The 25,119-nt window shown below is 40.3% G+C and overlaps 1 long non-coding RNA gene across 1 annotated transcript in view; it reads left to right on the top strand.

The window, feature by feature from the left end:
- Positions 1–19,306, top strand: part of LOC144584358 (uncharacterized) — a 131,609-nt gene extending 112,303 nt beyond the window's left edge. The window contains exon 2 of the long non-coding RNA XR_013538555.1: positions 19,154–19,306. This is a non-coding gene — a long non-coding RNA (uncharacterized LOC144584358). The remainder of the gene's footprint in view (positions 1–19,153) is intronic.
- The last annotated feature ends 5,813 nt before the right edge of the window (positions 19,307–25,119 follow it).

The raw sequence follows: 25,119 nt of genomic DNA, 5'->3' as shown, positions 1-25,119 counted from the left end.
TGAGTTACTCAAGCCCCTTCGCCACGACAAAGCAGCAATCCGTGAAGGGGATCATCCACATAGAATGCCTGAAATCTTTCAGACTTCAAAGAAGGTTTGATAGATTAAAAAATAAATTTGTGTGGTTCTTGTACACAATATGAAAACAAGGATGGGTAAACTACAAACATATTAGGAACAGTGTTTGAGTATAGCAGAACTCTTCATCAAGACTCCAAAACTAAGCAATAAGTACTACACATTATTTCCAACTCAGAGAAGAAGCCGATGTCTGAGGTTTGTATTTCCAGAAAAGGGGAAAGCACGCATCCCAAATTGTCTTCTTCATAGCAAGTGCTCCTAAATGGCATGTGAGACCTGCTCATCTTTGAGTCATCAAGCCTGCACTCTCTAGTTTAGGACTAAGCTTAGTAATAATCTTAGAACTGCAGAGGTGGAAGGGACCCTGTGGATCATCAAGTCCAGTCTCTGTCAAGGAAGCACAATGGGGAATAAAATTCCCAACCCCAGGCTCTGCAACCAGATACTTAAACCACTGAGCTATCCAGTAGTAATCACAGAACTCATGGTATAAACCATAGAGCCAAACTGTTAAACTTCCACAAGTTTCCCACAAGGAAAAATGGTCGCCGGGTAAACAAAATGTCCCCCCCCCCGCTGTTTTCTGGGACAGATTCCTCGCTGCACAGGCAGCGAAAATGGCCACCCTATGGAGGATCTTCGCTGGACGGTGAGTTTACAGTCCTTTGGAATGCATTAAATGGGTTTTAATGTGTTTCAATGGGTTTTTTCTTTTCGCATTACATTTTCATTCTACAGCGATTTCGCTGGAACGAATTAACGTAATGCAAGGCACCACTGTACTTTTAATCTATTCTTTTAACAAATTAACCAATTAAATTACACTCTGTTACATCCATAACTTCTGCTGCAAAATTCTATGCCTTCAAAATTCTATGCCTTGTCTGATGGAACCTGTCTGCAGTAAACTTTGTCTAAAAGGGTGGGATAGAAATCAATCAATCAATCAATCAATCAGACCTTTATTGGCATAGACAAGACAACGTATAAAAGGAAAATTAAAAGAAGAGTGCAGTTTGCTGGTCTTTGTTGCACAGGATTGTAACATAGTGTAAAAAGGATGCTACGTTCGCAGATACATCCTGTAGAGAGTCACTCAACATAAAATAAACTTTATCAGCTTCGGAGAGGCCTGATTTGTTTTTTAAAATTGGTTCTAAAAATTGGATACGAGGGGCAGTATACTTGGGACACCCTAGTAGGATATGGGAAATTGAATCAATACAATTTTGTTTGCATGAACAAAGCCTATCAGCGTAGGGGGTCCTTAAAAATCTGCCAGTCAGGACTGCAGATGGCATCACATTAAACCGGGCCAATGAAAACGCCCTCCGGTGCTGGGGGTTACTTAGTGCAGAAAGATATGAAGCTATATGTCCAAATTTGCAAGGAAGAGACAATTTCGCTGGTGAACAAGTCTTGTTAGCCGCATTATAGAGATTTTGTTGCTCAATATCCAGGACTCTTCGTTTAATTATTTGAAACGTTTCAGAGGCAGGCAGCATATAAAAAGAGTCCAAGCATAGACCCAAAGCACTAATTTTTTTCTCGATGATGGCAAGCCAGTTGGAGGGGAACAAATCTTGAAGTAATTGAAAAATGAGACTATTTGGATCAGGGTCGTTATGAAGTCTCAGCCAGTATTTGAAGGTAATCAACCAGGCTCTAGATTCGATTGAAGTCTGTCCAGTTTCCAGGCAAAGAGCAGCGTAAGGAACGCAATTAGGCAGCCCTAATATTTTGCGAAGAAATTTTGACTGGATACACTCAATAGAATGGTCGAATGAGCTAATCCATATAGGGCAACCATATAAAATTTGGGCCTGAACTTTAGCGTTAAAGACCTTTATGGCTGCAGGGATGAGTTGGTTGCCAGTATTGTAGAAAAACCGGGAGACTGCAAAGGCGCTGGAAGTGGCTAGATTTGTAACAGAATTACGGTGTTGTGTCCAAAATAGGTTATATTGAAAGTTGATACCAAGGTATTTGTAATGCTTAACCTGTTCTATTATGTTTCCATTGATTACCCATTTTAAGGGTCGCCAGGATTTGGAGAAAACAAGAATTTTTGATTTTTCGCAGTTTAGTAGAAGCTTGTTTTGGTTGAGATATTCGAGGCACCTGGTAAGTAGGCGTTTCAAACCCACACGGGTGCGGGAAATTAGAACGGCATCATCCGCGTAAAGGAGCAGAGGGACTTGTAGGGAGCCGATTTTAGGAGAGTGAGCATCTATTTCAGCCAAGAAAGGAGCCATATCATTGAGGAACAGGTTAAATAAAGCGGGCGCTAGGATGCAGCCCTGTTTGACACCTTTATTAACCGGGATCTTTAATGTTAGTATTCCAGTGGGGGAGCACTTGACTTGGCATGTTGTAGAAGTATGCAGTCTTTTGATGAGGAAGAGCAGCCTTGGATCAATGTTCAGTTTGTTTAGTTTGGTCCAGAGAAGATCTCTGTCAATAGAATCAAAAGCTCCCTTCAGATCCAGGAAAGCAGTGTAGAGTTTGCAATTGGGCTTCTGTGAATATTTGTTAGCCAGATGATAGAGAACCAGACAGTGGTCTGTAGTTGACTTCCCTTTAGTGAACCCAATTTGTTCAGGCCCGGGGATTTTGGACTGTGCCATCCAGGAGGCAAGTTTGGCCATTAGATGCTTTGCATAGAGTTTCCCAATGATGGACAAGAGACTAATTGGCCTATAGTTGGAGGGGAGTGAACGGTCACCCTTCTTGAAGATGGGAGTTATAATGGCATTCGTCCATGCTTCTGGCATTAAGCCAGTTTGGTCAGCCATTGAAAAGGTGGAAGCAAGAAGGGGGGCCCAAAAGTCTGAGTCATGCTTTAGCATTTCAGCTGAGATGACATCGGGGCCAGGGGCTTTTCCATTTTTGAGTTGAGAAATTAACTCACGGACTTCGTCGGGTGTGGTCAAGGGCCAGTTGGGTAAGGCGGTCAATGGGGGATCTAAAAAGTTTGGAACATCAGTTTGACTTTCATAGAACAGAGCTGAGAAGTGTCGAAGCCACTCCAGTGATGAAACTGTGGAAGCCTCTGGATCAGCTTTGTGAGAGGACCCAGATATTATAGACCAGAAAAGTTTAGATTTATTATAGATTGTGGCTTGATATAGCTGTTCCCACTGGGAAAATGAAAGGTCTTCTTTCTTTTTCTGGATAAGTTGTTGGAGTTGTTATTTAAGGTCAAAGTATCTTAGAAGTAGAGATCTGTCATTAGAGTCCCGGAATTGGCGGTAAGTATCACGAATGAGACGTTTCAGTTCACGGCACCCCTTGTCTGCCCAGGGAAAACTATAAGGCGTTCTTAAGTTCCTTTGAGATCTTGGGCTCTGGATCAAGGAATCAACTATGTGGGAAAGTATAGCCTCGTATCTTTTAATAAATTCGGGGGGGTCGTCAGATGAAGTACAGTGTAGCCGGAGTTCTAACATGGTGTGGGATTTGATTAAGTTAGAAAATATTTGAATTGAGGCCTCGTTCCAATGGATTTTGCATAGGGCCTCAGTAGATTCAGCAGGGGATTGTTTGGCTAAAAGAGAGCTTGGCTGGTAGTGAAGCTTAATTATCAATGTTAAAGGAACGTGGTCGCTATCTGTGTGGTCGCCCACTGCAAAATCAGAAACGTATGGCAGAAAAGAAGAAGAGATCACTATATAGTCAATTACGCTGCAGCCTCTGGGTGACAGGAAAGTAAAATCACCGGAATTGGCGAAGTTCATTGACCCATTAAGCCATATTCTGTTAAACTGGAAACAGAATTTTGTTAAACAAATACCAGCACGGTTTAGTAGTTTGTCTTTTGAATGTCGGCTTTGAGAGTAAGGAGGTGGTAAAAAGGTGTCGTGGTCAATATCAAGAGCCTTGTGGAACAACAAGGCATCGTTACCAACCCTTGCATTAAAATCTCCTGCCAGAATAATTTCTGAGGAGGGAAATTTTCTTTCCAGGTCCTCCATAAGAGAAGTTAAGTGAGACCAATAGTAATGTAGAGAGGCAGAATTGGGGGGGATAGAAATCAATCAAATAAATAAACAAACAAATAAATTAATAAATAAATAAATTCAAGATGTTTGCTTCCTGCTGATTCTTTCTCTAAAAAATAAAGGGGGGGGAAGGGGAACGAATCAAGTCTTTAAATAAGAGGTAGCAGACAGGTTTAGCTTGGTTGGAAATTTAAGCTGACAACTGGTCCTCTAACTTCTAATGTAAGGTGGAAGTAGGCATGTTGAAAAACAGCCTCCATATAAAACAAACAAACAAACAAAGTTCTTCTCAGTCTTTTCCCACAATACATTGTATGATCCTACGGGCAAGTGTAAAGTACTGTACAACTGAAGCTTGAGACTGAAGCTTGAGACTGATAAACAAACAGTAAAGGAATACCTTTTGACTTTGAATGAGTTCAGATCTCCAGGGTCTGATGAACTGCATTCAAGAATATTGAAGGAACTGGCTAAGGAACTCTCAGAACCACTGTCTATCATTTTCTTGAAATCATGGTGGATGGGTGAAATGCCAGATTATTTGAAGGAAGGCTAATGGTGCCCATATCTTCAAAAAGGGCAAAAAGGAGCAACCTGAGAACTACAGACCAGTCAGCCTGACATCGATCCCTGGGAAAATTCTGGAGTGAATTATGAAGCAGTCGCTCTGCAAGCACTTTAAAAACAATGCAGCAATAGCTAAAAGCCAAAATGGATTTGTCAAGAACCGGTTCCTCCAGACGAATTTTATACTGTCTTGATTGGTACTTCTACCACATTCGCAGCCTGGTAAACCATGGGGAAATGCAGTAGAAATAATATATCTTGACTTTAGCAAAGCCTTTGACAAAGTGCTACTTGATATTCTAATTAACAAGCTAAATAGGTGTGGGCTGGATAAAACACCTCTCGGGTGGATACCCAGTTGGTTACAGAATCTTACTCAGAGACTGCTTGTCGATGGCTCCTTATTAAACAGGCAGGAGGTAAACAAGTGGGTACCATAAGGCTCAGTTCTAGGCCCGGTATGCCTCAACATTTTTACTGACAGATAGTTTGTGTGTGCAGGGAATACTTATCAAATGGGGACAAAGTTCCTAACTGTTAGAGCAGTATGACAATGGAACTAACTACCTCAGGAGGTGACGAGCACTCTTATCTTTGGAGGCATTCAAATTAGACAACTATCTGTCACATATACTGTACTTTGATTTGTATTCCTGCATTAAGCAGGTGGTTGGACCCGATGGTCTTATAAGGCCCCTTCCAACTCCATTCTTCTAGGATTCTGTGAAAAGCACCCAAGGCTTTATACACATTTGCCTGAAGAAGGAAATTTAAAAATTGGTTTGTTTTCTCTTAAATCTTAAGGATGAATGATTGCGAAAGGGTAGCAATTAGCAAGGCTGGAGTCTGTGGTGGAAGAGAACAGCAGCAGTTTCCTTCTCCCTGTTGCATCATTAAAAACTCCTGGGAGATGAAGCAGCAGAGACGGGACTGGAATTTGCATTGCTAGGAAAAGATGGCCTAACACGAACAATTCCATCCCGTCCCAAAGCCAGTTCTCGTCAGAAAAAACAAAGAGATTAATTCTGTTGCATGAGTACATTCCTTATTTTCCACTGCTGTCTTCCATTGGCATGTTTATCTCTTCCTCTCTCTTTGCTACTTATCATTCTATAGTAGACTGAGAACAATCACCAGTTAATAACCTGCTATGATTTTCCTCTGATATTGCAGGTCAAGGCAGGGCAGGATATGAATAAAAGTTAAGTGTTAGAAAGCTATCACAGTACTCATCATATGTGAGAAAAGAACCCCAGTTATATCCATTATTTTTATCCCTCTGTTCTACTGATACTTTTTCCCCCAGTGGTCACATGGTATATATATCAGCGCGAGTGTTTACATTGTTTTGAACTGCATCACTTCATTTCTTTCTAATTGAACTGATATCGAAGGCTACTCTGCTCTTTAATTTTGTATCAATTAATTTTCTCTGTTTCTTGGTGCAGTCAGCCCCCCCATGTCTCTTTTATTTTAAATTACAAAAGTGATATATCAAGTGTCTTTTATTTTAAATTATGAACGTCATGACAAGGCAGTATAAGCCTTCTCTTCTCTACTTTTCCCTTCCCTCCTTTTCTTTCCTTATTTCCCTGCATATCTCTCCCCCTCAGTTCTCGGCTTTCATTTTTCTTTCCCCTTTTGCACAGTGTTGGGAGCAGGAAGACTTGCAAAGTATTGTAAAGAGCAGGGTTTTTAAAAAAGAGGAAATGTTAATGCTATGCCCCCTTTTTTACAATTCAAAGCGGAAAATATCCCTTTCTCACTCTCAAGGGAGCGGGGAAGGCTGTCTCCTTCTGAGCAATCTATTCATGTTGGTTTTGTTGCAGTGGTGGCTACTACTAGTGATTTACCGATATCCCTTTTAAAAAATAATACCTTTTAAATGGGTACAAGCACAGTGGCCATGAAGTGCCCACAGCACCCAAAACCTTGACCCCTTCACAAAGAAAATAAATTGACAGCAACGTTAAAACACTCCGAAATAATTAGGAATGAAGCGATATATCATCTTTACAATTTAAAATCACTCTCCCAGCGAGAAGGAAATAAATCAATTGCCAGGGCAAATGAATCTCTTTTAACAGTGCATCGTATGAAGGGAAGGGACGTGGTGGCGCTGTGGGCTAAAGCGCAGAAGCCTGTGCTGTAGGGTCAGAAGATCTGGCAGTCGTAAGATCGAATCCACGCAACGGAATGAGCACCCGTCGCTTGTCCCAGCTCCCGCCAACCTAGCGGTTAGAAAGCATGCAAATGCGAGTAGATAAATAGGGACCACCTCGGTGGGAAGGTAAACAGCGTTCCGTGTCTAAATCACACTGGCCATGTGACCACGGAAAGATTGTCTTCGGACAAAAACGCTGGCTCTATGTCTTGAAGAGCGGGATGAGCGCCGCCCCCTAGAGTCGGACACGACTGGACAAAAATTGTCAAGGGGAACCTTTACCTTTACCTTATATGAAGGGAACATTTTCAAATAATCCAAATTATGGCCAAAACAGTATAATGGGGGTTCTTCTGGCTTCTGTGACCCAAGCCCTCAGTAATAGTGTCTGTGTTCCTGGGTTCAACTCTGCAGCTTCTCTAGTTAAAGGGCTCAGAGACAGATGATGATGAGAAAAGTCTCTGTCTCTGACTGGTGCCAGTCAAAGCTGAGAATATTGGGCTAGATGAATAAATGAATGGAATCAGTCTAAGGCAGCTTCTTGTATTAGTATAATCTGATTTAAAAATATATAAGTTGTTGTTCTCCATAGTGGCATTCACAGAGTATAACATGGAAATAGTTATTTAACAACCATGCAAATAAATGTGATTGACATGTGTCATGAAGACATTTTCCATGTACAATTTACTTTAATCTTATACAGTCAAGAGAATATTTCTACAGATTAAGGCCAATGATAATTATTCTTGAACATCAGATGGGTTGTTGTTCCCTGGCTTACTCAAACAGTGTTAGACTTTGGGTCTCTCCACACTGCGAAATTTGTTGCAATCCAGACGGTGGACAGGCTCTTTGTGATCTAAACTAGTGGTTGCCAACCTTCGGCCTCCAAATGTTCTTAGACTACAACTCCCAGAAGCCTTCACCACCACCTCTTCTGGCCAGGATTTCTGGATGTCCAAGAACATCTGGAGGACCAAGTTTCGGGACCACTGATCTACATGACCTTCTCTATCAACTGATATTTGAAAAAGAGTTCCCTCCAGTGCATTTGCCTTCAGAGCTAGACAGTTCTCCTCATGGAGAGTGGCATCGAAACTATGGTCCTCCCTCCCCTAAGGCAACACTTTGTTGTCTTTTAGGTACCCTCTGCACTCTTCTTTCATGGTTTCAATGATTCTCTCTTTTTTTAAATTTTTTAATTTTTATTTTATACAAAAAAATACACAAAAGAACACATACATAACAACAAAAATACAAAAAAAAACAAGTAATAGTGCTTATTATAAACTAAATTCTAATGTGCACCCCATACCCACAGGACTCTATTTACTATAATAATTTTTTCTTACAGATTACCTCTCCAAAATTGTATTGAGTATTCTTTAGAGGCTTTCCCCCTTCCTTTCACTAACACAAATTCCACAAATTTACCCCAAATATCATAGAAATTGTTACAACTTATTTCCCCTCTTTTTATTTTAAGTTCCATAGTCAATTTATCATTTAATGCAATGTACCATACTTCACAATACCAGTCTTCAATTTTAATATCATTCTTGTCTTTCCAAAATCTAGCTATTAATATTCTAGCACCTGTCATAAAATTAGTGATTAATTCTTTCGAGTGATGGTCCAGATCTGTATTATCAAAAATTGACAATAAAGCAATTTTGGCATTAAAATCAATATCTTTACCAAATATATCACACATTTCCTTAAAAATCAATTCCCAAAATTTCTTAACCACTTTACATTCCCACCACATATGAAAATACGTACCAATTTCCTCATCACATTTCCAACATGCTTTGGGGTATGTTGGATTTATTATATTCAATTTTACAGGAGTCAAATACCACCTTAGACAGATTTTTAAAATTTTTTCCTTTATTCTTGTTGACATTAATCTTAACACTCTCATCCTCCACATTTTTGTCCAATCCTCTATTTTAATTTCTGTTTTTAAATCATTTTCCCAAATTAATTTTAAACCTTCTATTCCCCAATCTTTTCCCTCTTGTTCCAAAATTAAATTATATATTTTACTTACTATTCCTTTCAAAATTGTATCTTGCATATCTTCATGTGATGACAGAAATTGTTCGTACTTAGTAAGTTCTCTACATTTACCATTAGTTTTCAACCAATCCTTTGTCCAGGTGTTTAAATGAATAAGATTATACCATGATAGTTTATTAGATTGCAGTTTACACATAATTAACTCCTTCGATCTCATGTTACCCATCCAGTCCTTCAATCTTGCAACCCTTTTATTCTTAAATAGTTCTACTAAATCCTTTAAATTTGTAATCTTATCAAATATTTAGGTAGAAACATAATTAGAACAACTCAAAAATTAAAAGAGAAAAATTTTAATAAATTAAAAAATGAAATTAAAGATAAATTGCAAGAGTATGCCAAATTGAAACTATCATGGTTTGGGAGAATCGCTTTAATTAAGATGAAAATATTACCGAAGATCACTTTTTTATTTAGGATGCTCCCAATACAATTAGAAGAAGAGGATTTTAAATATTGGCAGGGATTAATTAATGGATTTTGTAATCAAGGCAAAAAATCTAGAATAAATAAAAGATATTGGTATAAGGCTCAAAAAAAAGGAGGTTTAGGTATGCCCAATGTTAAAAATTATTATATAGCAAATCAATTAAGAGTTATTGGAGATATTATATTCAATAAAGAAAAATTAATTTGGTGGGAGATGGAATCTTCAGAAATAAATGGAAATGCTGAAGGATACTGTGACGTGTGCCATGACGTCACCTGCCTGTCTTGACTAAGGCTGGGGTTTCCTGTGATGAGATGGGTTTTTAAGCTAAAATCTTTTAAGGCATATGGGTTTTGTAATTATGAAGTGAGCCAGAGAGGTTCCATTTTGTTTCTTTGTATATAGTATCTGTGCTATGCTGACAAGTTGTTTTCTAGGCGAGCAGAGAGAATGTTATTCTGAAGGCCTGAGAAAGGACTGTGTGATTAGATAGATGGGAATTGTTGTGACTCTTTGAGAAACCACCGTAAACCCAAATAACATCTGCTGTGTTATTCATGTGATGTAACAGGACTGAATTCATGTGATGTAACAGGACTGTTTGCCTAGTAACGAACTCTGATTGGATGACATCGTGGGAAGGTGCATTAGGCCCTTGCCAGTTACTCTTGAAAAAGGAACTTTTTACCTATGGACTTTGTCTTTCCAAGACCGACCTTTCAGTGTTTCGTGACCTACATTTCAGCCATATGGGACTTACCCTGATGTCTTGAGAGAGAGTTTGGTGGCCTACCTACATGGACTGGTTTCTATGCTTTGCTGGATTACTTTTGGACTTATGGGATTTTTCCTAAGGACTGTGCATGGACTATTTTCTATGGACTATTCTATGGAATATTCTTTATGGACTCCTTTTCTTGGAATACTCCATGTGGACTATGCTCTTGTAATTTTGTAAGGACTATGGTATATTTACTGGATTTTTCTTTTCTAAGGACTATGGGACATATAATGGATTTTTACTTTTGTTTAGGGGTTTTTATTCTATAGGATCACTGAGGACTATAGCCTTTTTATAACCAACTTGGATTATTTTGGTTTTCACTAATGATTTCTTGTTCTGGAACTGTTTTGACTCTTTTTAATGTCTTTTTGTATTTTTAATAAGGTTTTTGAATACTTTTCTATTTTTCATGTTTTCTTTGCCTCACTACATCTTTGTAACTAAACAGCACAATGCTAGTTTATTTGTTTTGGTTTAATTTGGCTTTGAATATCTAGTAACATGCTTTTTCTTTAATAAAATAAAGATTATAAAACTCATTTGGTTTCCTGAACAGTACACTTGTCATAGGGTCATCTGAGAGTGCTGCCTCGGCCTAGCTTACTTAGAGTCCAGTCAGTGGTGCAAGTTAAGTCTAAGGACTACAAAGCCCACTTGACCTTTTCACAATAATATCTGAGAGTACCAGGGTGTTCTTATGTGGGCAGACTTGTGAGAAGGAGTGTTGTAGCATGGCTGGCTGAATTGGACTCTTTCAGCTCATTTTAGCATGTGCAAACTCCTGATTGCTCTCTGTCCAAGCTTACACGTGTGTTTTCGAACCCGTGTTCGTCACATGGTGGCAGCTGCGCGATGGACCACGTGCTGGGTTTTGTAGTACCTCAGGATGACCAATTTTTGTTCTATCTGGCAGCTTGAGTGACTCTGATCCACAAGCTAAGTTTTGATTGCAGTGGGACACTGAGGCTTCAAGGAGCTAGGTGCTTCCCTGGGTGTAAACAGTAATTTCCTAGGAAACACTGTTTGCCAGCAGTTAGATCTAAAGGCTGTGGTGTGAGGTGTTAAATCTTCAGGCTGTGGTAATGTGTGTTAGAATCTGGGGTGCTCTTTTAAGAAAGAGATTCCCAGTGGGACAAGCAAACTGTTAGGAAACAAGTGGATTTAATCAGAAGGCATGTGCAGGTTGTTACAACGTTGTAGTGAAGAAATTCCAAGATGCATGTCCTTTATTTTTGGAGTGCTTGCACCCAAGTTGAGCAGGTCATTTCACAATCTTAGGATTGCATAAATGACTCTGACTGCCTTGTTCTGGAACTTGCATCCAGGTTTTTTGTTTTTGTTTTTGGCCTAAGCGTACTCCTATAATCTTAGGATTTGCCGGAGCACCTGGCCGTGTTCCAGACTAGCTCTGGGTCTCCCCACTACGATCTTAGGATCTGTCAGGAGTACCTAGTTGCATCTGGCTTGGCCTAGAGGTATGCCCTATGATCTTAGAGGTATCTATCTGCACCCAGTTCAGTCATTGATCATCTCTGTAACTTTAGGGTTCACAGAGTGATCACAGTTTTTCTTTTCTCTTCCTTTTGGATTTTTCAGTATTCTGGTTTGGCAGCTATCTGTCTTCTCACAGATCTTAGGGTCACAGAAGGGACCGCAGTTGGTCAGAAGTGCAGAAGAGATTTTTAATTTTATTTTGGTTTGGCAGCTGTTTGTTCTCTCGCCTATCTTAGGATAGCAGAAGGGACAGCAGTTGGTCAGAAGTGCAGAGGAGATTTTTAAATTTTCATTTCTATTATTAGAAGTTTTGTTTGCTGACCTAGCCAAGGCTAGATTGCCAGCAGAAATGGAGGAGAAAAACCAGTCAGATACCGTGGATATACTCTTGGAAGTGGCTTCGGGATTTTTCGAGCAAGCCAAGCAGAAAATTAGGGAAAGAGATTTCCTGATACGTGAGCTTTATCAGGAAAACATCCTTTTAAAACATTTTCTTAGCACAGAACCTGGCTTGATGCAAAGGTTTTTCCAAATTCAGCAGGGTTCCTTTGGGGATTACTGCAATGAGACGCTCCAAACAACTGGGAGCAACCCTAAGATGCAAGATGCTTGTGTGGAAAGAGTTAACGAGGCCCAGTGGAATGCTAAGGAGCATTCCAGAGAAGACAGCGATTTATCGCCCGTCCAAACAAAGGATTTACAGGCCCTGGAGCCGCGCGCAGAGGAAGGAATGCAGGAGAAAGTTTGCCGGGAAATAGCATCAGGCGACCCAAGAGAGAACTGCAGTGCATTGGAATTCAGCTCAGAACCATCTTCAGCTCCTTTTCAGAGCACAGGACAGGTGAGAAGTTCTGAAATAATTCGGGATGAGACTATGGGTTTGCCAGGACTTGTGTCAGCAGATCTTGATGCATGTCAGATCTCAAACAACCCCCCTTCTCTTAGCCCAGAGGGAACAGCGAAAGCAGACCCTGTTAGGTTGGCAGAGACCCCATGTACTTCATGGCAGTTCGGAAGTAAAGAAATATACCAAGGGGGTGGCCTACTCAAGGTACCGGAAAAGTCAGCTGAGAAAGCTGGAGGAGTGAAGGTTTTCTCAGAGTCTTTGCCAAGTGCCATAGGAGGTGATAGTGGAGCAGTTTTGCAGCATGGACTTTCACATTGTTGCGATAGTACAAATGACTCTGTAAACTTGATTAAAGATAGAAAGCTGCGGTTGAACTTGTCAGATTGTGAGACTGTTCCTAACACAACCAACGATGGGGGAAGCGCTAACTTTTTGGGATTACAAAGTATTGATGTTTCTCCAGAGACTGAAATCATATCTGAAAGATTTGGCCCAGTACCACAGTTAATCTTCTCAGAAAGATCTTTAGAAAGAAAAGCAGAGGTTTGGGACAATACTTATTTTCAACAGCCTATTTTCCAAGGAAGTGGTGAGAATGCTGATACTGTTTCTGAGGCTATGCAGAGTACTCCCGAGGGAACTTTGACGCAACAGCGGCCTCTTGTGACCAAACCTGATAGCACAGCTAATTCAGCAATACATGTGTCCAGAGGTGTGACATTTCTGGACCAAGGCGTGGAAGGCATTGATCAATTTAGCTCAGAACAGGTATTGGAGTCTGTGTTACCTAATCCTAAAGTGGACTTGGATTTTAGCCAGTTAAATGAGCTCACGAAGACTGAATCAATCCTTACAATTGATGTTGAGATGTTGGTAGAAATTGTTGCAAACGCTGATTATATTTCTGTGATTGGAATGAAAGGAGGGCTTTATCAGATTTTAATTAAAGAGGAACATCGCCCTTATACATCATTTACTTGCCCTCAGGGAATTTACCAACTCAGAAAACTAGCACCTGGAATGGAAAATACCTATGTTACTTTTCAGAAATTGGTTGATGAATTGTTTGGTGATTTATATTATGTGATTGGCTATGTAGACAACCTTGTAATTTACAGCCCTGATCCAATTCAAGCAGACCAAAATGCTTTGTCATTCTTAGAGAAGCAGAGACATCGAAGCCCAAGATTAATGCAGTGGTATTTCAGATTACAAAAATATGATTTTGATGTAAAACATCTACTTGCAAAGGAGACTTTAATTCCCCACTGCTTATCTCGAATGTTTTGTGCAGATGCAAGGGGAGAAAATGGCTAGAATTGTTAAAGCTCTGATGTTTAATTTTCTTGGTATTTTGTATGACTATGTTCCTGAGCATACATAGAGTGTTTTCACTATTATTACTACATATCAGTATATTGGTTTGTCAAGTCATGATGATGTTAACCCTGGTTTCACTATTTTACTGTTTGATGACTAGAGTATTATCTGAGCATATGCAGAGTGATGTATTTGTTTAAGTATACTAACATGTTTGTTCTTCTGTTTTTCAGACTAGTAGAAGTGCCTAATGCAATTTTCTCTCATGTATGGTAAATACTGTAATTAGAATAGTTCTCATGTATCACTTGTTTTGCTATTTTAGAATCATATTTGAAATGTATTACTTTATGCTCATGTTAATATCTTTCTCTATTTTGTTACTGCTTAATTATGACATCTCATCTTATTTAGTTATCAAAATTAAAACTTAAATTGTTTGAGAATTTTGTTAATCTTCAGGGGGCTTGTGATGAGATGGGTTTTTAAGCTAAAATCTTTTAAGGCATATGGGTTTTGTAATTATGAAGTGAGCCAGAGAGGTTCCATTTTGTTTCTTTGTATATAGTATCTGTGCTATGCTGACAAGTTGTTTTCTAGGCGAGCAGAGAGAATGTTATTCTGAAGGCCTGAGAAAGGACTGTGTGATTAGATAGATGGGAATTGTTGTGACTCTTTGAGAAACCACCGTAAACCCAAATAACATCTGCTGTGTTATTCATGTGATGTAACAGGACTGAATTCATGTGATGTAACAGGACTATTTGCCTAGTAACGAACTCTGATTGGATGACATCGTGGGAAGGTGCATTAGGCCCTTGCCAGTTACTCTTGAAAAAGGAACTTTTTACCTATGGACTTTGTCTTTACAAGACCGACCTTTCAGTGTTTCATGACCTACATTTCAGCCATATGGGACTTACCCTGATGTCTTGAGAGAGAGTTTGGTGGCCTACCTACATGGACTGGTTTCTATGCTTTGCTGGATTACTTTTGGACTTATGGGATTTTTCCTAAGGACTGTGCATGGACTATTTTCTATGGACTATTCTATGGAATATTCTTTATGGACTCCTTTTCTTGGAATACTCCATGTGGACTATGCTCTTGTAATTTTGTAAGGACTATGGTATATTTACTGGATTTTTCTTTTCTAAGGACTATGGGACATATAATGGATTTTTACTTTTGTTTAGGGGTTTTTATTCTATAGGATCACTGAGGACTATAGCCTTTTTATAACCAACTTGGATTATTTTGGTTTTTACTAATGATTTCTTGTTCTGGAACTGTTTTGACTCTTTTTAATGTCTTTTTGTATTTTTAATAAGGTTTTTGAATACTTTTCTATTTTTCATGTTTTCTTTGCCTCACTACATCTTTGTAACTAAACAGCACAATGCTAGTTTATTTGTTTTGGTTTAATTTGGCTTTGAATATCTAGTAACATGCTTTTTCTTTAATAAAATAAAGATTATAAAACTCATTTGGTTTCCTGAACAGTACACTTGTCATAGGGTCATCTGAGAGTGCTGCCTCGGCCTAGCTTACTTAGAGTTCAGTCAGTGGTGCAAGTTAAGTCTAAGGACTACAAAGCCCACTTGACCTTTTCACAATAATATCTGAGAGTACCAGGGTGTTCTTATGTGGGCAGACTTGTGAGAAGGAGTGTTGTAGCATGGCTGGCTGAATTGGACTCTTTCAGCTCATTTTAGCATGTGCAAACTCCTGATTGCTCTCTGTCCAAGATTACACGTGTGTTTTCAAACCCGTGTTCGTTACAAGGAGGTGGGTCTTAAAGGGGTGGAGTTTATGTATATAAGGGTGAAGTGCAAAGAGAAGGGGGGGAGAGGGTTGAGATAGGGTTGGAGAGAGAGTTGAGTGAGGGCTTGAAAGAAGATCTGTAGACAGGGTTAGATATAGGTTAGGTAATTGAGTGTTAAGTAACAAAGAACTGTGCAGGGTTAAGGTCTGAGAAATATAGTGTGACAAGTGATTCTTTCATTCAGTGATTTACATTTTATTTTTGTATTCAATTAATCATCATTTTTATTTTGAAATCCATAATAAGTCTGATGTGTCAGGTTTATGTGTGGTTGGTGGCAGCAAAGTTGTGTATGTGTGAGTGAAGGATCATGACCTGTCATCTCTTGTGGTGACGTAGGAGGAGGTGGCAGTCGCGACAAAACTGGTGTCCAGCGGTTGGGATACGAGGGTCCAGTTGCCCAGTTGCCCAGAAAAGCCTTGGCTATTGTGACCAGAGCAAAAGGATTTCAGTTAGGTGCACCTGAAGTCAGGTGTGGGTAACTCTCGAGGATTTGTCTCAAGGGGGGAGCAGATCTAATAGAGAGGCACCTAAACTTCAGAGTGAGGGAACTGACTTACGAGCTCTGGAAGGTCCATTTTGTGAGGGAGATTGGCCCAAAGTAGGAGGCTGTTGTGACTTGGTCTGAGAGTCCAGAGTTGGGAGAACTCAGAAGGGACAGACAGACCAAGGGCAGCGAAGATTTGGGATTTCTCTAGTGAACTACAGAACCTGAGAGAAGGTAAAGCTGTGGTGGATTTTGAAGTAGAGCCAAGGGCAGAAAATTAAAGTAGCTATAAATCTGGCAAGAGGCCCGGTGAAGGGGCAGAAGCCATTAGAGATTACAGTAACAAGCCTAGCCGTATCTGTTGGTATACCCTGTTAAAGAGTGTCAGACCTAAAGCACAGCAAGAAGAAAAGTATTTTTGACACAGAGGCGTGGAAATTGACAGGAGCCTTTTTAGTTAGTAAAATGCCTCTCACACGCAGTCAAATGGCAGAAATGAGAGAACTAAGAGACCAAGCGATGTCAGACTGGTCTGGGGATGAGTCAAATGGTGAGGGAAGAGTTGCCTCAGTGCAGGAAGAAGCTAATGGGGGACAGTTATCAGAACTGAGGAAAATTCAATTAGTCCAAGAACATGAATATAGGATGAGACAATTAGAAAAAGAGGAAAGATTGGAGAGAAAGAAGATGGAAAGGGAGGCTGAGAGAGAGAGGATTGCCTTAGAGAAAGAGAAAATGGCATTTGAGATAAGAAGAATGGAATTACTGAACCAGAACAATAATAAAAATAGGGGAAATGGGGAGAGCCAGTTATCAAAATCAGATTTGAAGAAATTTCCTACATATAAACAGGGGGATTGTCCTGAAAACTTCCTTAAAATCTTTGAACGAAGTTGTGCTGATTTTTCTGTGAGGGAAACAGAGAAAATGATAATTTTGAGGTCTCTCCTGAGTGGAAAAATGGCTGATGTGTATGCTGATATGCCAGTTGAACTCAGTAAAGATTATTCAGAGTTCAAAAAAATGGTTTTCAATAGATTTGGTGTTAATTCAGAACATCTTAGGCAGAAGTTCAGAAAACTTAGAAAATCAGATGAATCTTATACCCAACTTGGTTTTAACTTAGAAAAGTGTTTAGATCGGTGGCTTGAACAGGAGAATGTAAAAACTTTTCAGGAATTGAAAAATGTTGTGGGCCTGGAGCAGTTTTATTCCTTACTCCATGGGGAACTTAAATATTTAGTTCAAGAAAAGAAACCAACTGACGTTAGAAAAGCTGCTCAAATAGCTGATTTTATTTCTCAAATAAGGGGTCCTAGTTGTTATGAGGGGAGAGGTGTGAGGAAAACATGGGACCCAAAGTTCTCTAAGGAACAAGGACAGAGACAGACTAAAGTAGGCGGCCATTTTAGTGAAAAGCCCTCAGAACAGGGCCAGCACAGTAAACAAGTTTTGGAGGGAAAAGAGAAACTTGAAAGATTTGATGGGGAAAGCGCATGGGGGGAGAAAACCTGCTTCATTTGCAAAAAGAAAGGCCACATTGCTGCACAATGTTTTAATACAAGGCAAAATAAAGAAATTCCACCTCAGAAAGTTAATGTAAAAGAAGCAAAGGCTGTATTTTGTGTTCAGAGTAAACCTCAAGCTTCTTCTACTGAAAGTTCTGTTACCATGGAAACCCAGGCAGAAGCAGTTAGGAGCTCTGAATAGGATACATTGAAGGAGCTACCTCTCGCTGAAGTTGTCCACTGTTATTACATAGAGACTAATTCTCAGTTACTGGAATCTGCTGGGGACAGAATAAAGATTTTTGAAAATAACTATACTGCTTTGAGAGACACTTGCTCTCAAATTTCTATTTGCCACTCAGACATAGTACCACAAAGTTGTATGATTGCTGGCCAGACTCTATCTGTGAAAGGGATTGGTTCAGAACTAGTTTCATTACCTGTAGCTGATATGAAAATTGAATATCAAGGTTGGAAGGGGTTTTGGAGAGTGGGGGTGTCTTCTGAGATTCCTACCCCGTTTCTTATTGGTAATGACTTAACAAAGCAAGTCAAGAGTGCCCTGGTGGTAACACGTTCACAATCAGTACAAAGTGAAGCCAGTAAGGAGACTGACTCTCAAGAGCAAGAGAAATTTGTACCCCAACCTGAGGCATTCTCAGTTGAGATACCTCAGAAAAGCCTCTTTGTCAAGGAACAAACAGCAGACCCCACCTTAAAAGACTGTTTCGGAAAGGTGACTGATAAAGATTTATCACCTGAGTGCCCTGAACGTTTTATTATTAAGGGTGGTTTACTTTATAAGGAAAAACTGAATAATATTTCAAAAGGGGGGCCTGAAGTTAAGAGACAGTTGGTGGTGCCTGAGAAATATCGCCCTATGATTCTGGAAAAGGGACATGCAGACATTTTCTCAGCTCATATGGGGATAAATAAGACCAAACAAAGAATAGCCCAAAACTTTTACTGGCCTGATATGGGTAAACATATTAAGAGTTTCTGTCAAAGATGCCATATTTGTCAGAGACAGGGCTCTAACTGTGATAAAACTAGAGCAAAGCTATGCCCATTACCAGTGATTTCAACTCCTTTTACATGTCTAGGGGTGGATATCATAGGTCCATTGCCCAACGCCATTAAGCGGGGGAACAGATTTATTTTAACTATAGTAGACCATGCAACGAGATATCCGGAAGCGATCCCATTATGTAATATAGAGACCCAGACTGTAGCAGAAGCCTTAGTAAATTACATGAGTAGGATGGGTTTTCCTTCTGAGATAATCACAGATTTAGGAACCTCTTTTACATCCAGACTAATGAAGAGGTTATGGCAAATTTGTGGGATCAAACACCTGGAAACCACCTCTTATCACCCAGAAAGCAACAGGTTGACAGAAGGATTTAATGGAACTCTTATAAGAATGATCAGAGCATATTTACAAGAGAATCCAAATAACTGGGACCAAAAGTTACAGCTACTCCTTTATGCATATAGATCAGTACCCCAGGTGAGCACCGGTTTCAGTCCCTTTGAATTATTATTTGGAAAGCAAGTGAGGGGACCGCTAGATTTGATCAAGCAAAATTGGGAGCAATGCTTTGAAGATGATCCACAAAACGTGGTAGCCTATATTGACTCCCTAGTGAATTGCCTAAAGAGGAATATGGATTTAGCTGTGGAAAATTTAACCACTAAAAAGGCCAAACAAAAGCAATGGTATGATAGAAAGGCAAGAGAACGTCAGTTCAACCCTGGAGATGATGTTCTCAAGCTGAAACCCATAAAAGGGAACAAATTACAACTTAAATGGGATGGTCCTTACAAAGTGATTGAGAAAAATGAGTGACCTCAATTATATTATTGAGGATGAGGAAGGGTCAGGCAGGAGAGTTGTTCATATCAATGCCCTGAAGCCTTATTACAGAGAGACCAACCATGTGCTGTTTGCGATGAAAGCCGCTGCCAAGGAGGAGCTTGAATTACCCTTTTGGGAAGGGAGAGGGCAGCAAAAATATAATCCACAGGATGTGCGGATCACCCCTACCCTATCCACTGAACAGCAGAATAGTCTTTTAGCACTAGTGACAAAATATCGTGAAGTGTTCTCAAGCAAACCTGGTATTGCCAAGGGAGTGTTACACAAGATTGACACAGGGAATGCTTCCCCTCAATCTGTAACTCCATATAGAGTGACAGGGCCATATGTAGAGAAAGTTAGGAAGGAACTGGATGAAATGCTAAAGGATCAGATTATTGTACCTTCTTCTAGTGCTTGGTCAGCCCCGATAGTTTTGGTGGACAAGCCGGACGGCAGTGTGAGGTTCTGCGTAGACTACAGAAAGCTAAATGCAGTAACCAAACCTGATGCATATCCTATGCCCAGGCTTGATGACCTTATAGAAACCATTGGGGGGTGTAGGTACATTTCTTGCTTGGACCTAACTAAAGGTTTTTGGCAAGTGAGAATTGATCCTAAGGACCAAGAGAAGACCGCATTTTGTAGTCCATTTGGCCTGTTTGAATTTCGAGTCCTTAGTTTTGGCTTGCGAAATTCACCAGCAACATTTCAAAGGCTCATGGACCATACTCTGAAAGGGCTCAGTGACTTCACGGTAGATTATATCGATGACATAGGGGTCTTTAGCAACACCTGGCAAGATCACCTACATCATTTAGAATTAGTGCTACAAAGGTTGAAAGATGCTGGCTTAACCGTTAAAGCTAGTAAGTGTCAGCTAGGTAACACAGAGATGAAGTACCTAGGTCACATAGTGGGAGGAGGCCTAATCATACCTTTAGAAGCCAATGTTGAAGCAATCCTGAATTGGCCCAGACCTACCACTAAAAAGAAAGTGAGATCCTTTTTAGGTCCGGCAGGGTATTATAGAAAGTTTATACCCGGTTTCAGTGAGATTGCTGCACCTTTATCAGACCTGACAAAGAAGCAGAGCAGCAACAGCGTTTCCTGGTCGGAAGAGTGCGAGATGGCATTTAGACGGCTGAAAGATGCTCTAACCAACCATCCGGTGCTGCATGCTCCTGACTTCAGCAGAGAGTTCATCATCTACACGGATGCGTCTAATGCCGGTATGGGAGCGGTACTGTGCCAACAGGATGACAGCGGAGACCAACATCCGGTGGTGTACCTGAGCAAGAAGTTGCTTCCCAGGGAGAAGAGTCTTTCTACCATCGAGAAAGAATGTTTGGCGATCATCTTCGCGATCCGGAAGTTGAAGGCTTACGTCTGGGGTTGACATTTTACCTTGTGCACTGATCACTCACCTCTGTCGTGGTTGCGGACTATGAAATCACAGAACAGTAAACTGATGAGGTGGGCGCTTCTTTTGCAGGACTATGATTTAGAGGTTAAGGTGGTCAGAGGGACTATAAACTGTGTGGCTGATGCCTTATCCAGAAGACCGGAAGACGACATCTGAAGAACTTATGGACTCTGTACATGGTATATGGCAAAGTAAAATGTTTGGACAGTTATGTGTTGTGTTATGATAAATTTTATGCATTGCATGTTTTTATATACCTGTATGGCAGACGTGTAAGTATATTTGAATAATATGGTTATATAAAACTGTGTTGATATGTAAGAAATGTAATGCTTGATGTTGTTTTCAGTTGTTTTGGGGAAAAAGCACCTTAGCTTTCCCCCACAAAACAACTTATTAAAGGGGGAAGGTATGTGACATGTGCCATGATGTCACCTGCCTGTCTTGGCTATGGCTGGGGTTTCCTGGCCTATGGCAGGCCCAGAGGTGGGTCTTAAAGGGGTGGAGTTTATGTATATAAGGGTGAAGTGCAAAGAGAAGGGGGGGAGAGGGTTGAGATAGGGTTGGAGAGAGAGTTGAGTGAGGGCTTGAAAGAAGATCTGTAGACAGGGTTAGATATAGGTTAGGTAATTGAGTGTTAAGTAACAAAGAACTGTGCAGGGTTAAGGTCTGAGAAATATAGTGTGACAAGTGATTCTTTCATTCAGTGATTTACATTTTATTTTTGTATTCAATAAATCATCATTTTTATTTTGAAATCCATAATAAGTCTGAAGTGTCAGGTTTATGTGTGGTTGGTGGCAGCGAAGTTGTGTGTGTGTGTGTGTGTGTGTGTGTGTGTGTGTGTGTGTGTGTGTGTGTGTGTGTGTGTGTGTGTGTGTGTGTGTGTGTGTGTGAAGGATCGTGACCTGTCATCTCTTGTGGTGACGTAGGAGGAGGTGGCAGTCGCGACAGATACTTGTTTAATATACTAAAGAGAAGTTCAATAAATCAGATTAAAAACCCCTTTTTAAGAAACCTGTTAATTATTTGGAATAAATATAAAGAGAAGTTTTGTTCCTTAACTTCACCATTAAAACTAGTGACTGAGACAGAAAACTTTCCTACAAATTTAAAGGGTTTCAATGATTCTCAATTATATTTGGAACCCCATTTAAACTGCCTTTTACCATGTGGTGGCATTTTCTCTGATCTGCCAGCTTTAGATCTGCAACTCCTATGGTTTGTTGGATGTCATTTTATATTTTTCTTATTACAGATTTTTACTGAGGCGGTTTGGCAGTAAGGCAGAGCACACAAATGTAATAAATAAGATCCTTAAATGTGTATTGACAAAGAAGTGCCATGAAAATTAGCAAAAACAATTAATGGGGCCCAAATCATACAGATAACAGAGGGGGAAGTAGGTCTGTTAAGGTTTGCATTCTTTCTGACACTGGAAACCTCTGATGACCTCAGGAGAGAAAAGCCTGGTTTTTAAAATTATTTTGCTGACGTATTGTGATGACTCAGTTTATTCATGGTGGACTTTAGTGTGAGTGATTTGTAAAGATAATAACGAGATTCAATTATTGTGAAACAGAATTGGCACTGCCTTGGTAACTGAGCTGTTTGGTATATAATAATAACAATCTGTGCATGTTCCTAAGTGATGTTATATAACCATTTACTGGCTGAAATCCAGTAGTAGGTTGCAACAAAAGTAGGGTCATTGAATCAGCGGGGATTTTGTGAGACAATTCCTCTGCAAGTTCCATTGATTCAATGAGCTTACTATAGCTGCAGCTTATTAATAGATTCCAGTCACTCTGTTGTTGACTAATGCAATTGACTGCATGCAGTCATAAGGAAATATTGTGCACATTGCACCTTTGGACTTCCTTTTTATTACAGTCAAGATCCCCAGGAGGAGGTCAAAGCACAGAAGAGTAAATAAGGAATGTCAGGAAAGTATCAAAAAAAAAAAAAGAATATGTGTTCAAAAATACACTGTAGTTCACCTTTGAAAAGCTGGAAATCAATCATCACAGCAAAATCTGAACAGGTTTCTGCATTATCTTATTCAGATCTATATCTGTATCCATGAAGATTAGACATTACAGCAATACTGGATATCTATCTACATAGATCTGGGATGGGAGCTATGGTCTTCCAGATGTTGTTGGCCTGTACCTCCTCCATGTCATTGGCCATGCTAACTAGGGACAATGGGATACGTGGAGGATAACCACAGTTGCTCATCTCTGACATAGGGACAGAGCACTTCAAGTGTTCACATACGTCAACTCTACAGTCCTCAGAACAACTATATAAGTGAACCAGTGTTACGTCAGAACAGCTTGGATTGACACCAAGGTGATTTAAATCATTAAAGGAAGCGATTGATTCAACTCACTGGTTTAAATTAAATTAAAACCATTATGAAATTGCCTGAACAAGAATAGGTTGCTCTATCCATTCAAACTTTGGTTGTTGCTATGTCCTGTCAAGTTGCTTCTGACTTACGGTGACCCTATGAAAGTGCTCTCCAAAATGTCCTCTCCTCAACATCCCTGCACAACTCTTGTAAACTCAAGCCTGTAGTTCCTTTAGGGCAAGGGTCAGGGAACTTTTTTACCTTTTACCCCCCAAAAAATTTATATACGCCGACATTACCCTCTTGATTTGAAAGGAAGGAAATCATACATTATTTGAATTTAAAATGTTATTGAATCTACACAGGCTGTGTACCGAACTAGAAGGATGCACCAAATTTGATCAAGATGTGCACTATTTTTGCTGGAACACATTGCACTCCAGCCATGGTGTGGTATGGGGAGTAGTAAGGTGTCCAACATGCCTAGCAAGTTGCATTAAATTTTTGCTAGCTCGCAGAGGATTTAATCATCATCAGTGGCTGCCAGAGTGGTGCTAGCAATGACATGCTTGCTAGAGACAGCCAACGCAGAATTGGGGCGGCTTTCCCTACCACTTTAATCATTCTATGTGTGGTGTGAAAAAAAGGAACAAACCAGGCTAAAGGTCACGTCACCCACCCTGGTGCCACAGCTCAATATCAAAGGACCAGTTTGCTTTTTTTATAATCATCGATGGAAAACTCAGCAGTGGCCAAAGGATTGGAAAAGTTCAGTCTACATCCCAGTCCCAAAGAAGGGAAGTGCCAAAGAATGCTCCAGCTACTGTACAATTGCACTCATTTCACACGCTAGCAAGGTTATGCTCAAAATCCTCCAAGGTAGGCTTCAGCAGTATGTGGACCAAGAACTCGCACAAGTACAAGCTGGATGTTGAAGGGGCAGAAGAACTAGAGACCAATTTGCTAACATGTGCTGGATTCTGGAGAAAGCCAGAGAGTTCCAGAAAAACATCTACTTCTGCTTCATTGACTATGCAAAAGCATGGCAGAAAGTGAGGAGGACTTAAAGAATCTCTTAATGAGGGTGAAAGAGGAGAGTGCAAAAAATGGTCTGAAGCTCAACATCAAAACAACTAAGATCATGTCACTGGTCCCATCACCTCCTGGCAAATAAAAGGGGCAGATATGAAGGCAGTGACAGATTTTACTTTCTTGGGCTCCATAATCACTGCAGAGGGTGACAGCAGCCATGAAATTCAAAGACACCTGCTTCTTGGAAGGAAAGCAATGATAAATCTAGACAGCACCTTAAAAAGCCACCCTTTCCCCCCACGCCTTAATTCAAGCTTTCTCTTTTGCTTGCCTATTCTTTTTCATAGTTTTGAGTCACTCTCACTCACTCACTCTCTCTCTCTCTCACACACACACACACACATACACATCCATCGACCCACCCTTCCTCCCTTTTCTCCTTATATTTTCTACATACATTAAGGTGGATGAAGCCCTTGGTCTCTCACATCTTCCTTCCCTCCTTCCCTCGTTAACTTGATCCTTTCCCTCCTACTACTTGCTTGCAGTCATTTCCGGAGGCAGCAGTCATTCAGAAGCCCCTCCCCATTGATTGATTGCCTGTGGCTGTAACCAATCAAGCAGGCTTATCTCCAATCTCTGAAAGAACGGAGGATTTACAAGTGCCCTGCTGCAACCAAGGAAGTTACACAGAGAGGAGGCTTACAATTTGAGGTTTGGCTGCCGATGGTGGGGGTGGGTTGGGAGGGGGGAGCACTTTGCTCATTACCCCCAGGATTTTCACTTTTACCCAGTTTGGGGTAATTTACCCCTGTTCTTCAACCACTGCTTTAGGCAGTCAGCCCATCTGATAT

Source organism: Pogona vitticeps, chromosome 10 (genome assembly GCF_051106095.1).
Source record: "Pogona vitticeps strain Pit_001003342236 chromosome 10, PviZW2.1, whole genome shotgun sequence".
NCBI classification, from domain to species: domain Eukaryota; kingdom Metazoa; phylum Chordata; class Lepidosauria; order Squamata; family Agamidae; genus Pogona; species Pogona vitticeps.
The sequence above is the reverse complement of the archived record's forward strand: the minus strand, read 5'-3'. Positions and strand labels throughout refer to the sequence as shown.